The following is a 19,047-nucleotide window of genomic DNA, read 5'->3' on the forward strand; positions in this document are numbered from 1 at the left end:
ACAACACAGTATTACCTTTCCCTGAATACAATTAATAATAGTAAAAGACAAAAACATTGCCATCCATATTATGAATGATAATAAAGACTGAGTGAAGAGCAAAATTTCGTGAATAAAGTCTTCAGTTTTATTATCTTTACAATACATTTTCTTGAAGAGGAAAAGGAAAGTTTGATTTGCAGTATTATGATTGTAACGATTTGTGAGTGCTGGTGTGATATTAATGTATAAAATGCACTCTTGCTGTAGCATTGTTATTTTTTATTTATTAATGATTTACAACAATGTATTTACACACACACACACACACACACACACATATATATAAATATATGTATGTATATATATATATATATGGGCTGTTTCTTTTCATAATGACACATCCCTTTATTTATATCACAATCAGAATCTTTGTATTGTCATTAAACTTCAGATGTTCAACAAAATTAGAAGCAACTCCCTGCTAGCAGCATTTAGAATAAATAGCAAAACACAAATAAATAGCTAGAAAAGAAACCCAAATAAAATGTAACTGACAAATATACAAAACTAAAGAAACATCGGTTTATAATGTAAGGTTGCTCTGAAACACTCTCTTTCTCAAGGTTAATACAGTAATGCATGCAGAAAATGGATCTAAGAAACTGTAAATAAGAAAATTAATGCATAATTAAACCTGGAATGCATTTTTGTGTAAATGTAAACTCTTGGATGTATTGAATGCACTAAAAATGAAATTAAGGAATTGTCTTTTATGACTGTTATGTTACTGCTTTAAAAAAAAGAAAAGAAAACAAATATATCTGCAATTGTTAACAAACCTGAATTAGGTATGGTGCCAAGCATAACCCAGAAGGAAATCCAGCCCTGATAATTATCATTCTGGACATGGATATATATATTTTTTTTTTAATGAACTCCGTGGAAACTTAATTTGATCATTCTACACTCAAAAAAATCTGTTGTTGGATGAACACAATTTAATCATGGCACCCTTTTTGCACACAATTTAACCAAGTACAATAAACCCTTTTCGATCATGTCAAACCAACACATTTAGCATTTGGTGGTTTAATGTAATCAGATTACGTTGGATCAACATACTATACTTACATTGATTTGAAGTGATTTATTTAAGTATGTAGAGTGAAATTTGTTTTAATTCATTCTACACAATTTAAAAAGTTTAGGAAAACAGAATTAAATCTTGTTGTTTCAACAACTACTTTGTTAATCAAGGCAATGATCTCACTCATTTCAACCAAATTATTTCAATTAGATTTGTTTACATTTGTTACACATTTAGAAACCCACTACTTTACAAAAAAAGTCACAATCAGATTATGATAACATTATCTTTATTAACTGGATTTAGTGGACAATATAAAAGCTTACCATTTTTGTACACCTGCAAGCATATACTTCAAAAGGTAAAATGTTAGAATACTTATTTACATAGGTAATATGTTGGAACCAAAGCTTCCACAACTAAAAACAGATGCAAAATTTGCTCAATATATCGACTGCATTTTAAAAAATTAAACTAAAAGATAAAAATACATCTCCCACTTGGCAAGTTAAAACATGTGACAAAATCGAATTGTGTGAATTTGGAAAAATAAAATAAAATAATTAGAAATATTTTGGGGGCAATACAACAACAACAAAAAATTCCATAGGTGATGAAAATCTATATTTGTTTGGTGTATCTCATTGAAATAATTATTAGTTTGACCAATTTTTATATTTCTGTATTTATTTTTTTAATTTTGGTTGCAGTCCTCCACAGCTAGCAATATAGTTTTGCTGTGTTTTAAAACATGCTAGCAAGCAAAATGGAAACAATAATACAGTGAACTTAACAGGTGGCAGTGGTCTTAAACTTTACAGGACCTTGATACATAAACACAACATAGTACTTCTGTCAGTACTTCTGATCCATTTTGAGCCATCTATATAAGGACAAACAAAAATCATCTGCAGTGCTGTATAAAAGGTGAATTGCCCAACAGAGAGAATCCAAAAACTTAAAAAAAAATGTTTTAAATGAAAGAAAAAAAATATAAACAACTCAAATATTAACATTATATATTGGAAATCACCATTGCACCAATGAACCATTCAAGACCTATCAGTCATTTTCAAGTGCTCTCACCCCATAAGCTTGTTTTTCAGAAATAGTACCTTTGAAGACAGCTTTTGTCCATCAAGATTTAAAAGTATCTTCTGGAGGACTTCAAAGGTGCATTTAAGTTCTGGTGGGTAGCTCAGGTTCAAACGGTATATGAGTCCAAACAACAGAGCACATGCTTGTGCAATGTTACCCAAATCAGTGTTAGCCTCCACACCCTCAATCACGACACCAACGTCCTCTGGGTCATCTTCAGGTTCAGCACCCTCCTTCTGGATGACGTACACCCCCATCACAGTTTGCTCCATGCAGCTTTTTGCCTCGCTGTCCGTATCCTACATGAAAAAGTATAAGACAACAAAGTAAAATTTAAGAGATTGTTTAAACAACTGTTTCTATGCTGTTCATAAAATCCAAGTAGTCAAAGTAATAAACAGAAAATTACACCACTAAAGTAGTTGTTAGTAATTACTCCAATACATAAATTATAAAATACACCTCTCATGTCAAAAGAGGTGGCATAATTGACCTCTCACCGGCCCCTCCCCCGAAAGGGCCATTGTCCAATTACACATTATAGCAACCGTTACTGTGTCTGACAAACATTAACCTCAAGCAAGATGGAGAAGCGGTGTGCCCACCGATATGCCGAGAGATTGTGTCTGGAGGAGTTGTGTTCTTTCCATTCACAAAGTCAAAAACAACGTGAATGGATTAAACAGTGTGTATGGCCCCATTCCCAGGTAAATGTACCGAACATTATGAAGCATGTCTGCTCGCACATTCGGGTACCCATTGGTGCGCAGAGGAAACCATTTGTTTGTCGGACGTAGCAAGAGTAACTTAGGGGGACAGGACTCGAGAAAAGGCTAACTCAGCTGCTAAAATAAAACAGGTATAGAAGTGTTAGTACTAAACAGCTCAAAGTTCATAGACATTTCTATTTACAAATACTGATGACCATAACAATGAAAAAACAACAGGACTTGTTTTAATCCAAGTACAGATTCAAAAGCAATATAGTCTTGATGCATGTTAAATGCATTGTATGTTTGTGTATCAAGTTTAAGTAGGCATAAATTTCTTTCCTTCCAATACCAAATTCCAGAAATTCTTTATTGCAACGCTTAATACTGTTTGGTATTCAAGACATCCTTTCCCCAATACCAGGTGTCTTGTTGCTAATCTCAAAATTTTAATTTTAATGATTTGCATTTGAGGCAACGTCACAATTTGTATGAGAATGTTACAGACAACATGCTGTCACAATGGCTCACCAAGTACTCCTTTATTAACTTCTCATAGTCTTCGTTTAGGTGGATGCACAAAGACTTCAAGATGCATGCTCGTCTGGTATGGATGTTGTCATGCTGGAGAGGAGGAGGAGATAATATGAGCCAAAACCAGTCTGTTTTTCTTAAAGCTAGGGTAATCAGTTAACTTGCATAATTATTCTTTAGGTTAGAACCTGGCATGTACCAATTGTTAAGCCGAAACAAAATTGACAACTTCATCTCCAAATAAAAGTTATTTTTGCTGCCTATGACAAAGTCTACTCAATCCTAATACAAACCTTGGAGATGGCAAGCATGAGACCTCTTATTTTCTTTCCACGTGTCCCTCCTTTGGTCAGAAAGATTTCCATTAAGCGTGGCGCGTATTGGTCAAGCTCGGCAAAGAAAGTAGATAGCAGAGGCTTTGTGGTGATTCGCAGAAACTCCTTCTCAATCTGCAATAGAGAACAAATACATTGATTAAAAACGCAACTGTATATTTCACTCACTTCACATCTAAGCTGACTAAAGCTGCTTTTAGAAGACCATGCAGACATCAGTGCTGTCTGTGTAGGACATGAATCAGTCTGTGTCAGATACTGAATTTGAAATTTCCACTAAAGTCACAAGTAAGAGGCAAGTGGAACCAAGATCTAGGCCATTTGCTTTTTGAAGTTTGCAAAGACTGCTAAATTGCACCAGTGGTAGTTCACTCTTTGCAACACAGTATGCTGTTCTAAACAGATTTTTCAGGTTTATTTTTAGTATATTATTTGCAATTGGTGTTTGTTCTGGGAAAGATATTGCAGACTGAGCAATAATCCATTTCTAATGGGGGCCTTTCTTAAAATGACTGGTCCCAGTAACAAAGGCGCTTGTCGACTCAGAAATCGAGGGAAAACCAACAACACACCCGGCAGAACATTATGTTATTTACACGGGTGCACATAAGTGGTCCGCATGTGCGCATTCGCTGTCAAAATAAAAGACGCGCAACAGATAAGAAGTTGCAACGCACGTTTGCATCCATATAAAAGGCACTGTTTTTGTCCGCTAGAGTGGGATTTTCACGGCACATTCTGCACCACATCTGTGTGTTCATCATTTGTTTGAAGCCAGCTCACCTCCTGCAATCACTTTCGCGCTTCTTTTGTGGTTCGGACTCCTTCTGACATTTCTTTGGAGGTGGAGGAAAACCAAAGTAATTGCTTAAAGGAGCTTCTTCGACATATTTAAGAGTTCTAAACAAATATGTCCTCCTCCAGAAAATCTTATGTATGCAAACACGCGTTGCAACTTCTTATCTTGTGCGCGTTTTTTATTTTGACAGCGAATGCGCACCTGCGGACCACTTATGTGCAGCCCTGGTTATTTAGCTCATCATGTTGCAGCCACAGAAATTCTTTTGTCCATGAAACCATAAAGCTGCACTTTCTTTTTGCCTTATAGTCTGATTTGTCATAACTTTTCTGTTTTGTGGTAAGCTTTTCTTTGGCTGTCACTTCTTCACCCTGACCTGTCTTATTTGGCTAAGCAGAACTACAATTAATATCCTGCTGCTTTTACACACGCACTCACATAACACTCAGCGATTGTCTGCGCGATCAACCTCTCACATGTTTAAGCTGCGGGAGATTTCACTTGTCATGTTTGCATAGTAAGCTAACGATTGATAAGACGATGTCAGAGGAATTGGTGCACAAATTATCATCACTCACAGATCAGTGCTGTCGCTCTCTATACACAGGTCGCGCGATTGCAAAGTGAAAGCAAAAAACAAGCGCAAATTCAAACGCGATTTCAATATGTCACATATTGACAGTGGCTCACCGATGCCAATGACATAATTACCCAGCTACATTTCCGAAAGAATGCAGAAGCATTGACATATATTTTTCCTTCTTATGACAGCCCGACGGGCAGGGCAGAGATAGATTTTGGTAGCCCGACTGGAAAAATCGCTAGCCCTGGGACGTCGGGCTAGCCATTTTGCGAGCCCTGTACAGTGTTTCAATAATTGTACCTACTACTCTCCCTGATGGAACAACGCTTGCACTGCCACATACAAGTCACTGAAAGAAAAAAAGAAAAGCAGTTTTAAGGATAGTTTTATTGGCACCTTTTTTTCACTTTGATTAAATCATAAAACTATCATAAAAAATATATGATGGTAAAAGGCTTACCATGTATTAAAGAGGAGGCACAAACAATCAGAAAAAGGGGTCAGCTTTCTTTGTGGTGTTACTATGGTAAAGAAAACAGAAAAAATTATTTTATAAAAATTCCACAGTGGATTTTTTTTTACTTTGTTGCAAATGTATAAAAAAAATACAAATACATATAAATACCTCTTGCAATATAAAATTCACAGATAAATATCCAATCTGTTGCCAAATGTAATAGCAGTGTTTCACACTATGCAATAAAGATGCTGGTAGTTGCGGTAAAGGTCCCACAGGCAATTTTCATAACTATCCGCCATTGCCTTTTCCTCTGACCTCGTGTTTATGCTCTTTTTCCCATGCACTAGCATCAAGTCAATTCGAAGGATGCAGCCCCTGAATTTGGACACAGCTAATATTTAGCAAATCGCGCATGCTAGTTTAACTTGCATTACTGTGAGAGGCCGAATGCTTAAAATAAAAGGAGAGAGAAAGAAAGAAAGAAAGAAAAAATGCAAATGATAATAAAAAAAGTGAACAAAGACCATGTCTTGCAATAACCGTCATTTAAAACCAAAGTGAATGCTAACAGAGCTAGGTAGAAGTTCAATGAGACAACCATACTAGCTTTAGCTAACTTCATTTACTTTGAAAGTGAATTACAAACGTGTTAAATATTGAATTAAACATATCAATAACCGCTAAAAACACTATAAGACTAACTGCAAAAACGGGTAAAAAAAAAAAGAAAAGAAAAACAATGAAGTGGAAATGCTAATAATAGTATAAATATACCCAGAGCGGATTATAAATCAGGTATTAGACGGTACCGATTGGCACCGTCTAATACCAGATTTTCACTGTATTTGCTCCACTCCCGCTGTCTAATGACAACTTACACATTTGGAATTAAAAACATTGTTAAACAATTAATGGACAAAACAACTTCGTTTGACTAAGATATTTTGAGTTATTTATTACTTACCTGTATTGTGGAAGATTCCGCAGAGGGAAATGGCAGTCCACTGAACACATATAACTTCTCCGCGTTCCCGCCTCTTCACTTTTGGGAAGTTTGAGCATGCGCACTAGGCATCGGTTTTAGAGTTGTTGATTTAAAATAATTACATTTAATTGAACTGAAGAATGCAAATCTAGTTCATTAAACTTTTTGTTATTTTATGTTAAACCAACAACTGATAATGATTTAAAAACCTAAACTCAATATGTTCATGTTAAATAGACAAATGTCTATTGAATTAATCAAACAACTGCCTTAGTTGACTTTTTTGAGTGTATGTAGTCACGCAGAGCCTCCTTAATTCTCATTATACCACTTCCTGTGTCTGTTCCTTGTTTATTTCTCACACTGCTGTCTGCTTATTATACCTGTCATTTCTTTCTTTCTTTTTTTTGGGGGGGGGGGGGGGGATCTTTGCTTTTCTTTCCCACTCCCATGGTCAAAGCTAGAGAGAAATCTAAACCCCTTTGGAACTGTTAATAGTGTGTAGTTTGAGCATATGTTTGTGTACGCCCCCTGTGTGTGAGTGTGTGTGTGTGTGTGTGTGTGTGTGTGTGTATGGTTTCATGTTATTTATAGCATGTTATGTGCAGTTGGATTAACAATAAACAAAGGCTTACTGGGACTCTGATGCAATGTCTTGGCACAACAGACTGAGGCACAGACACAGGCCGCATCTGTGTATGTCAACCTGATTAATAATGCGTTCCCTATCATGGTGCATACTGAAGATTGAAGTTAATTTTAGACATGGAAACATTCAACCCTATACCCTAGGCAAGGATTTGTTTCCTTTTTGTGTCTCTCCATCAGTCTACCACTCACTTTTAAAGCCTCTTGCTCTTTCAGTATGCCAACCAGCTGTAGTCATGGACATCAGCTTAGGAGAAAGGGAGCCATGGGAGTTCTGGCTTTTTAGAGTTATGTACAACTCAGCAGGAGGGTTTGATAGATATGCGGACAGTGACAGAAAAATGCAGAAAAATGAAGCAGAACCATTTGTTTTAGAAACAGCACAGCAGTATTCACTACAAATGCATATTTAATCAAGAATTAGGTTACCAGGATCCAAGTGAGCATCTGGTGTTTTTCCACTGCCTTCCTGTGTTTAGCTCCGTCCACCTTCTTGACAAAACCCTGGTTCCTCACCTGTCATCCACTCACAATGTTCAGCAAGGCTGTATTTACAATCAGTGCAGTCATCTATTCCAGTTTGTCAGCTGCCGCATGGTGGTAACCAGGCCTCATTGCTTCTTGTTTACATGTTCATGCTCTGTACTTACCTCAGTCTCCTTGTGTCTCCAGTTTCCTCATCAAGTCACCGCTTCACTCCCCTGCAGCTTAATTACCTGGATGCTGGTCTCCTTGTCAAGATTCTCTGCACCTTTCTGCAACCCACTTGGTTGGAACCGCATTCACTCACTCACCTCTCGGACGCTCACTGGGTTGCCCTCCCCAAAGCCTCACAACCTCTGCCTGCAAGTAAGCCCACAGAATCAGTATTCCTCTCTCCTCCACTCATTAAGTCCTCACTCTAAGAACCTAACCAAACTCTCCCTCTGTTCTAGTGCCTCCACGTCAGAGACTCAACACTGCGTATCCTCTTGTTGTCATTTCCAGTTTCTGTTTTCACAGTGAAGCTTGTTAAAATCTTAACGCTGTTCCATTAGGTTTCCACATTTGAGTCCCCTCCCATGTACTGGCCTCCGGGCCCCCTTGACATAGGTGTGTAAAGGAAGAAATGGAAGATATTTGATAGGACCCTTTGAGTAAATGTTTTCTTTCTCTCATTCCAGTATCATCAAAATAAGCCTGCAGACTGAAATGGAAACCCCACCCAACCTCAAACACACAAGTTAATTTCAGCCGTGCCCCTTTAATGTCAGTCTTCTGTTATGAAGCCAGGGATAAGCAGCAAAAAATTAAATAAATAAATAAATGAAAATTAAAAAGAAACAGAAAAAACCCTATTAAATTCATTTCTGTGTGAAAGCTTGGAGCAAAGAGATATAATAATAATATCCAATCACAGTGTCATAGAGAAGGATATTAGTTTATGCCATGCTCTCTGTATCTGTTTCTGTTTTATTTGAATTTGAGCTGTGTGTGTGCGCGCGCAAGCATGTGTGTCCACATGTGTACTGAAATATTCAAAGTGGAGCTGAGGTACTTTACTCTTGCACTTGGTGATTGTGACGACCCTCTGCACCTTACCTTCCTATCTGTCTGTTTGTTAGGCTGCTGTGTCTTGCAGATCCTGCAGAGGAGGTGAAATCTGTGCAAAATCAGCAGTGGTGCTCAGTGTGGCAGTGCTCCATAAAAACACCTTAGAATCCTTTGGATTTTTCTTTTGGATTTTTGATTTTAGTTGCAGTTTGGTTTGTTTTCTTGCACAAAATCACTGTATTCATCACACCTTCATTCACTCACTCACTTACATCATCGGTGTGGTGTATAGCTCACTGGAATGGGCAAGCAATCCAGGTTCTGAAAGGCTGCAGCAGCCTGGGTTTGGTTTCATCCCAGACTATTTGCTGTGTTTGCTGTCTATTAATAATAGCTAAACATGGCAAAATAGGACTTCATTGGGTAATTGGTATTAATGCATTGTCAAACATGCAGCCTGCTTGGCAGCAAGTGTCTTTAAACAGCATGACAATGATATTTAATGAAATAAATCACATAAAATATCCCACTTAAGGCAGACAAAAGTTACAGCTTTTAAATTTTAGATTTAAACTAGGTGTGGGACTTGATTAAAAATATTAATCTATTTAATTAGAGGCTTTGTAATTAATTAATCTTGATTAATCGCATTTAATCGCACAAGAAAATTTGTCCCTCAAAATTTTTTATTTTTTTTATTTTAAAGGATTTTAGTCGGCGACAGAATAAATAATAGACATGGACATGAATATTGTAAACTCGAGCTCTTTTAACTTATGGGGAAAAATGTTTAAGCAGTCCAGATAATTTAAGCTTAACTCAGGAGGGAGTCCAAGCCTAATAATACCATATTAAACTATGAGGTTAAACTGTACAACCTTGAAATATGAGAATTTCGAAACAGAACAAATGTTTCTTTCATTATCACCACTCTACAAATGGTGATAATCCTCCTATAAACTGGAAAGTAAATAGGAGCCCTCTAATAAAAAGATCATTAACGTAAACTGAACCGGTCCAAAAAAATATCAGTTGAAATTTTTAATACTTGAACCGTAATCAAATTAACAATCGTACCAAAATCACTACCACCAATAATAATACTAATAATATAACACATGATGCCATGATTTAAAGAAACACATGAGAAACAAAGTCATTGACATCTCTTAGTCCAGAAAGAGTTACAAAGTCATTTCTTTGGCTTAGCGACTCCACGTTGAGAGCTATTATCTACCAATGGAAAAACCTTGGAACAGTGGTGAAACTCCCCAGGTGTGACTGGCCCATAATTTCTCCAAGAGTGCATCAACAAAAATCTAAAGAACTGCAGACCTCACTTGCCTTGCAGTTAAGGTTAGGGTTCATGATTCAACAATAAGAAAAGAACAGGCAAAATTGCATATATGGGAGATTTCAAGACATAACCCAATGATTACCAAAAAGAACACAAAGCCTCATGTCACATTTGCCAGAAATCATCTTGATTATCCCCAGGACTTGGGGGAAAATACTCTGTGGACTGACAAGACAAAAAGTGTACTTTTTGAAAGGTTTGTGTCTTGTTACATCTGGCATAAAACCAAGACAGCATTTCATAAAAAGATCATATCAACAACCACCAAATGTGGTGGTGGTAATACAATGAGATGAGGCCGCTTTGTTCAATTTGTGCTTTTTTCTTCACCTAAAAATATTTTGTTACCTAAACAAAACCAAATAGTAACCACAAATAAAACAAAAATCAAAATGGGAGTGACGTGCATTGGTTTTCTAAGGAAAAGGTAGCATCGATCGTCAAGCATTTTTTCTTTAAACAGGTGTTGTGTATATCAGTGGCATGGTGGTCAGAAGCATGAATGTCAAGAATGTCAATTTTGCCCTTTTAATTATTTGTTTGAACTTGTCTAATTTCAGGGTTTAATGATCGTGCAGGCTTAAAAACCAACAACTCTGATCTCAAGTCTACACAAATACATGTCTGCACATAATAATAACTGTTTCTGGGAAAACCATCACATTTCAATCCCAGCGCCAACATACTTAGGCCTTTCTGATCGTATTTCAGCTACTCGTTACCCATTCAATATAATTTTTTATTGTGCAAGTTGCGCTCTGCAACAGCTGCTTGTGGTTGTGGTAAAAAAAATTTATAATGCCAGTGAAAACAGCATATTAAGTGGAGATTAGTTTCCATTTTACTGATGTAACTCTAGATCAATTTTTGATATTATATTTCTGACAGAGGGGAGGTAAATTCATTGACTGCAAACACTTGATGATGCTATGTCCATTCCTCTAAAAGAGACTTTTTGGTCTGCTTGCACTCATGCATGACATAGTGATACTTAGTAATGGGTCATAATCTTGGCTAATGCCCACATCCATATTTGGGTCAGGCTTCACTCTTTGGTGTAAGTCAACAAGGTCCTCATGCCTGTCACAAACAGATTACAAGGGATTTAGCCTATTTATGCTACAGTATGCTGGTGGCTAAAAGGTTACAAAACTGTAAATGCAGCATGACTGCGGGGTAGCCTTTGGTCTAGAGTCCTCTGCGCCTGTTTGTGTGTGGGCTTGTGTACGTGAGGGTGAGAAAGAATAAAAAACAGGATGATAGATTGTAGAGCCATTTCAATGGTGTAAAATTTCATTTGAAATCCTACTTTCAATTCAATCTTAATAAAACACTCAAATGCCTTGCGACCCATTTAGTGTCCCAGTGCACTCATACCTACCCCACACTCACTCACTCTGTCTTTCTGACTACCTCATGTGCACACATGTACACACAAAAGGGTCTTATCAGGCTGCTGTGTGTCTGAAATGTTGTTTTTATATTGCAGTCATATTTCATTTTGGCCTACTTTCTTTAAATTGCCTATGGGGTTTTGTATGGGGAGAGGAACCATCACATTTATATATGAGATAGAAGGGGGAAGAAACAGAGGTGAGAGAATGTTTATGTTCTTATTCATTTTCTTTGTCTTCTTTTCTCTTTGAGTATGGTGCATGCTTTTCCACATTGTGTTTTATTTCCTTTACCCTGCTTTCTATTAGATTCTTTTATGTGTTAAAACACATCTCTGTCTCTCTCCCTCTCTCTTTGACTGCAGATCCCCAACCGTGGCATGCAAGTGAGGTTTAATTGCTGTTAGGACTCTCCAGGTGACTGGGGAATGATGCATGGGAACAGAGGAGCAAAAAAAGAATGGGAAGATAGTGTGCAGTTTATTATGCAGTGTATTGTAAGAATCTTTTAAAGTTGAAGGCCAAGTTAAATCTGGAAAACTGTCAGTGAATTAAAAGATTTTTTCTTAAGTTTTCTTTTTTTTTTTCCACCCCAAAAAGTGGAGCTGGATAGATAAGTAATAATGAGGTAGAAAGTATCTGCTGTCAATTTCAAAATGTGTTTTATAAAATATGTTTTTTTCACTGCTATTCATAAAATTATTTGAGTAGCACAAAGAGTAATACATTTTTGCTCCCTCCTCAAATATTTATTTTCTTTCCTGCTCTTGCATCACAAATTTCCAAATGTTTCCATTTTGTGTGGTAACAAAGAGAAACTCACTGTCAACATAGCTCATGTCCACTGGAGGCTGCAGGTAAAACAGGAAGATTGAATAAGAGATTACAATAAATCTGTAGTTCAACTGAATTTTTATTACGGGTATGGAACTTTATTAACAGGTCAGCTGGGTGGTTAATTATACTACCAGCATATCCAAGAAATCAATGCTCATTTTACTATTTACTCACTTTATTATTTTGTTGCCTAGCACTAATTGGCAGGTGTTCATATGATGCAACAATGCTGTCTATGGATGGAAGTTCTGTCCCATTAAACACCTCACCTAGGTGCCTCATGGACACCCAGTCCTAGGATACCTCGGTATCCAGCAGACATTCTAATAAGGCCCTCTAACATGGCTTCGTTCATTTTACAGTTATAATGACTCGGCTTCGGCTTCATGACCCTTCAGGCTTGGGTCCTCTGCCAGAGGCCTGGGAGCTTGAGGGTCCTGCGCAGTATCTTAGCTGTTCTTAGGACTGCGCTCTTCTGGACAGAGATCTCCGATGTTGTTCCTGAGATCTGCTGAAGCCACTTGCCTAGCTTGGGACCTAGTGCTCTGATTACCACTGGGACCACTGTTGGTATTTCTCAAGCTTCTCGTGTTCCTTCTTCCTGATGTTGCTGTTATTCAGGACCGCTACATCGATCACTACAGCTGTCTTCTTCTGCTTGTCTACCACCACTATATCCAGTTGGTTAACCACCACCATTTTGTCCGTCTGTGTCTGGAAGTCCCACAGGATCTTAGCTTGGTCATTCTCCACCACCCTGGGGGGCATCTCCCATTTTGACCTCCGGGCCCCCAGGCCATATTCGGTACAGATGTTTCTGTATACTATGTCCGCCACTTGGTTATGGTGTTCGATGTATGCCTTGCCTGCTAGCATTTTGCACCCCAGTGTTATGTGCTGGATTATTTCAGGGGGACAGCCTGCACCTGGGGTCTTGCCTGGTGTGATAGACCCCAGCCTCTGTGGATCTTGTGCTCAGGGTTTGTTCCTGTGCTGCCTGATTATTGCCTCTGTGCTGTCTTTCAGTCCAGCTTTGTCCAGCCACTGGTAGGATTTCTGGATGTCAGCCACTTCGTCTATCTGTCGGTGGTACATAACATGCAGGGGCCTGTCTTTCCATGATCGCTCCTCCTCTTGCTCCTCTTTGTTGAGTTTCTGCTGCCTGAGGTATTCAATAAGTACATGGTCTAACATGTCTTCCTGGCCTTTGCAGCAGGGCCGTGCAGAGAGGTTTAAAGGGGCGGGTGCTCAAAGTTAAAAAGGGGCACATTGAACCAGGTTGAATAGCAACAACACACATTCATCAAGAATCTAATATGGGCAACAATGCAAAGCAAACGTAGCCGATGTTTTACCTGATGGGTACAATGTTACTGTTGAGGGGTTGCTGTGGATAGTGCTGGAGGGCAGGGCTGTGTTGATCTGAGACTGTAGACATTAAAAAGTCCATAGGAGAGATGGTAGCTGATTAAACAAGTATCATGAGATAATAACAATATGCAAAGATTGGTGACAGCGCTTGGAACCATAAGGCAACAAAAAACTGTGAGAAATAATTTAGGCTCTGCCTGTGAATTACTCTTTGCTTCTCTTCTTCCTTCCATCCCATCTTTTCATATATCACTCTCCACTTGCTGTCCATCTGAGAACAAGGCAAAACTTGCTATTGCAATAAACTATAATCTAATTATCCACACCTAACAACTCTTGCACTTAATCTATAATAAAATGATGACAGAAAAATGTTATAGCACTGCCTTTAGTAGCCTCACACAGCTCCTACTGTTTCCTCCTCATGTCCTTACCAGCCATGTCTGGACAATGTTATATCATGAGTAATATTTTTTTTTAAAAATCCATCTAAATAAAACACACACATGCACGCACACACAGTGACATTTTAGACCTTCTTCAGAATACTGTATATACTATGGGCATCATGGAGCTGATCCAGAATCCTTACATTATTATTTATTACTAGAGCTACAATAATAAAGCAATGAGGAGGGGGAATTAATAAATATGAAATAATGTATTTATGATGATTCCATTTGTTTCACTATCCACTTTGTGCAGGGGCAAAGCTTATTACATTTTTAAACTGTAGCGATACAATAATTTTACTGCTGTAAAATCCAAATTTTGTCTTATTTAAAATATAAATCTAATATAATCTGCTTCTTAATGTATGTTCTTTAAAATACAGTGTGTGTTTTTTAATATATTATAATTATGATAATGCACAATTATGTGGACATGCATATTAGATCGTTTTTTAGTGAAATATAATCCCTCCAGAAAGGCAGGAAAAGCCCGGAAACTTACTTTAAAACTGAATATGTTCTAAATACTTTAAAACTAAATATGTTCCCTAAAACGGTGACAGAGCTACAGACCCATGACAGCCTTACACAGGTAGCCAGCAGCTATGACCAGCACTACTTGTGCAGTTAATAAAAGGACAGGTAATGTTTGTCGCGCTGTTGCACACACAGCACGCTCGTTTGTTTCAGTTCGTCAGTTGCAACAAGACAGCTTACCAACATGTACGTAATAAGCTAATACTCCTGGGTGCTATACACTACAGTGTACGCTGTACACGTACTTACTGGTTTTGTCACATCAGTCTGTGTCTCTGAGTTAACTTGTGTTTCTCCTACAGCTCCGGACTACAAAAAATGCACGTGCTCTTTGTGAGCTCGTTCCCAGCTCGCAACCAGCGCGTTCTGCCATCAAGGGCGATCATTGGTTAAATGTGATCATGTGACTGATGCAAGCCAGATCCTTTTATTTAGCAAAACTGTGATTAATAGTTAAATATTATTGTTGAGGGGCACAGACAGGACTGCGCACGCACACACACATAAAAAAAAAACAATAATTTAAAAAAAAAAAGTTGCCTCAACAAAAGGGCACTTTGGGCACCCATCAGGAAAGGGGCGGGTGCTCAAGCACCTCTAGCCCCCCCCCCCCCTCTGCACGTGCCTGCTTTGCAGTAGCATTTTTGTTGTACCTCATCAATCTCTAGCCATGAGAGCAGTTCCTTCTTCCGAATGTTAGAACACTGAGCTACTAGTTGTTTCGCCATCAATCTGGATGCTGGGTATCGAAGAGTCCATCTGTCCCACATCCTATTTACAGTATGTAACCCCTTCTGCTGGGGTTACTTGAGTAGTAGCATTCCAATAGTGCCCTGTTCTCATCTCTTGCCCACCTGTGCCTTCTTGTGCCAGTAGCCCACTTCTCACACTTCTCATTAGTGCGTTCTGGTTTCTCAACACCTGACGTGGACCTTGCTAATACATGTGACATCCGAGCTTGTATGGCTTGTATGGTTTTCTAGTTTTCTGCCTCTTGCTCATATCCGAGGTAGGCTTGGTTAGCATGGAGAGTCTAGCCTAAGGACCCCTACTGGATACAGACACCCTGGTCAGGAGTCGATATAAATATATATATATATATATATATATATATATATATATATATATATATATATATATATATATATATATATATATTAGGGGTGCAACGATATTCGTATCGATATTGAACCGTTCGATACAGTGCTTTCGGTTCGGTACGCATATGTATCGAACAATACAACATTTGTAATTTATTTTATCAATTTTCCTTCTGACGATGTTGTCTGTGTTGAGCGCTCAGTGAATCTGTGTTCGACTACTCCGCCTAGGCTGCACTGTCGAGCGCAGATCCACTGAGCGCTCAACACAGACAGCATAGTCAGAAGGAAGAGCGCAGGGCAAGCTAGCGAGACAGAAGTTAAGCTCTACTTGCAACAGGCAAATTGAACCTCATTCAGATCTGGCGTTTGGAATTATTTTGGTTTTCATGTGACGTATGACCCTGAAGGTAAGCGAGTCATGGACTAGGCAAGGCAAGGCAAGGCAAGGCAAATTTATTTGTATAGCACAATTCAACAACAAGGTGATTCAAAGTGCTTTACAGAGACATTAGAAACAAAAACAAATAAAAAGCATGATTTAAAATTAATTAAAACAAGCAAACAAACAAACTAACTAAACACACACATTTCACACCTGTTCGCGCGATCTGAACCCTTATCGTAAGGGGAGCTACCAGTCCTTCTGTGGACGAGCTACTTTCTATTTTAAATTCCCTGAATTTAAAATACTCTCTAGACCCAGTCTAGACCCAGTTGGGGAGCTACCCAGAGCTCTAATCCCACACCTGTTCGCGCGATCTGAACCCTTATCGTAAGGGGAGCTACCAGTCCTTCTGTGGACGAGCTACTTTCTATTTTAAATTCCCTGAATTTTAAATACTCTCTAGACCCAGTCTAGACCCAGCTGGGGAGCTACCCAGAGCTCTAAACCCACTTAACAAACAAACAAACAAACAAAACAGTATATAAAATCAAAACAGATAAAATCAGAACAGTAGATAAAATCAGTAGTTAATGTAAGTTTTGAAATTTAAGCTTAACAAACAAACAAAACAGTATATAAAACCAAAACAGATAAAATCAGAAATAGATAAGATCAGTAGTTAGTGTAAGTTTTGAAATGACTAAAGTAAAACAGTATGTTGGATGTGCCATGCAATGCTCAATTACATGGGTGGGAACTAGTGTGTTAGCGCAGTTAGCTCGTTAACGTGTTGGCCGTCTAGCCCCATGCACGGAGCGATCGGCGGTAGCTCGTTAACGGAGATTTGCCATGTTGTGGCGTTAAGGTCATTTCAACGAGATTAACCTGAAAGCACTAGTGGGAACACAACGAATATGACTGCACATTTACGCCGACATCATCCTAGTGCAAAGACAAGTGGAAGCAGACAAAAAAAAGCAAGCATGCTACTAACTTTAGCCGAGTCATTTAGACAGCTGTTAGCACATGATTCTCCTTATGCTGCTGAGAATATAGCCCAGAAGAAGCGGATAGTATAGCTTTTATTTTGGAAAGAGCCATTTCTCTGTAATAAACTCTCTTTTCCAAAGATGAGTGATTCCTCAATCAGATACAGGGCTTGCAATATCGCTAGCCCGACGTCCTGGAGCTAGCGATTTTTTTCAGTCGGGCTACCAAAATCTTTCTCTTCCCTGCCCGTCGGGCTATTGTAGGAAAAATATATGTCAATGCTTTTGCATTCTTTCAGAAATGTAGCTGGGTAATTATGTCATTGGCATCGGTGAGCCACTGTCAATATGTGACATATTGAAGTCGCGTTTGAATTTGCGCTTGTTTTTTTGCTTTCACTTTGCAATCGTGCGAACTGTGTATAGAGAGCGACAGCACTGATCTGTGAGTGATGATAATTTGTGCACCAATTCCTCTGACATCGTCTTATTAATCGTTAGCTTACTATGCAAACATGACAAGTGAAATCTCCCGCAGCTTACACATGTGAGAGGTTGATCGCGCAGAGAATCGCTGAGCTTATGTGAGTGAGCGTGTAAAAGCATTTCAGTTCTGCTGAGCCAAATAAGACAGGTCAGGGTGAAGAAGTGACAGCCAAAGAAAAGCTTACCACAAAACGGAGAAGTTATGACAAATCAGACTATAAGGCAAAAAGAAAGTGCAGCTTTATGGTTTCATGGACAAAAGAATTTCTGTGGCTGCGATATGATGAGCCAAATAACCAGGGCTGCACATAAGTGGTCCGCAGGTGCGCATTCGCTGTCAAAATAAAAAACACGCACAAGGGTTAGGGTTAAATTTAAAAACTGTACTTTTGAGTTAAAATATATATTTATAATTTTAATAAATGACAAATTAAAAATGCATGAACTTTTTTTGTATCGAAAAAATATCGAACCGTGACACCAAAGTATCAAACCGAACCGAACCGTGAATTTTGTGTATCGTTGCACCCCTAATATATATATATATATATATATATATATATATATATATATATATATATATATATATATATATATATATGTATCCAGTAAGGGTCCTAAGGCTAGACCCCCTATGCTAAGCAAGCCTACCGCAGACATGAGCGAGACAGATAAATATGAAGGCATGCCGGCTCGGACGTCGCCCGGATCAACAAGGTCCGCGTCAGGTGTTGAGGAACCAGGGCACCCTGACGAAAAGTGGGCTACTGGAACAAGAAGGCATCGGTGGGCAAGGGACGAAAACAGGGCGTTGTTGGAATGCTACTACGCAAGTAACCCCGGCGGAAGGGGCTACATGAATACTAGGCGAGTGGCTCCAGCAGATCCCGGGAACAACATCGGAGATCTCTGTCCAGAAGAGCGCAGTCCTGGGAACAGCTAAGATACTGCGCAGGACCCTCAAGCTCCCAGGCCTCTGGTAGAGGACCCGAGGTTGAAGGATAAACCGCCCGCAGGGGCGTGCTGGGTGTTTTTTTTTTTTTTATATATATATATATATATAAAAGAAGCAAAGCAAATCATTTAAGACCAAAGAGATGAACCCAAAAATCTCATTAATATCAAACCTGAATGTTTTTGGAAGTAGTTTTTAGTTTGTTTTTAGTTTTAGCTATTTTAGGGGGATATCTGTGTGTGCAGGTGACTATTACTGTGCATAATTATTAGGCAACTTAACAAAAAAATATATATACCCATTTCAATTATTTATTTTCACCAGTGAAACCAATATAACATCTCCACATTCACAAATATACATTTCTGACATTCAAAAACAAAACAAAAACAAATCAGCGACCAATATAGCCACCTTTCTTTGCAAG

The 19,047-nt window shown here is 38.5% G+C and overlaps 1 long non-coding RNA gene across 4 annotated transcripts; it reads right to left on the reverse strand.

The window, feature by feature from the left end:
* Window positions 1-1,131: 1,131 nt before the first annotated feature.
* On the reverse strand, window positions 1,132-6,845 carry LOC308400892. 4 transcript variants are annotated; one of them, XR_013972433.1, is made up of 7 exons: window positions 6,363-6,400; window positions 5,754-5,963; window positions 5,589-5,649; window positions 5,429-5,477; window positions 3,705-3,860; window positions 3,409-3,501; window positions 1,132-2,466 (listed from the first exon to the last, which is right to left on the reverse strand). It is a non-coding gene; the product is annotated as an uncharacterized lncRNA (long non-coding RNA). The 4 variants fall into 4 exon arrangements; XR_013972434.1 differs by lacking the exons at window positions 5,754-5,963; window positions 6,363-6,400 and adding an exon at window positions 6,553-6,845 and having other exon boundaries at window positions 1,134-2,466; XR_013972435.1 differs by lacking the exon at window positions 5,754-5,963 and having other exon boundaries at window positions 1,134-2,466; window positions 6,363-6,404.
* Between the last annotated feature and the right edge of the window lie 12,202 nt (window positions 6,846-19,047).

Source organism: Rhamphochromis sp. 'chilingali' (genome assembly GCF_963969265.1).
Source record: "Rhamphochromis sp. 'chilingali' genome assembly, chromosome: 8".
NCBI lineage: Eukaryota > Metazoa > Chordata > Actinopteri > Cichliformes > Cichlidae > Rhamphochromis > Rhamphochromis sp. 'chilingali'.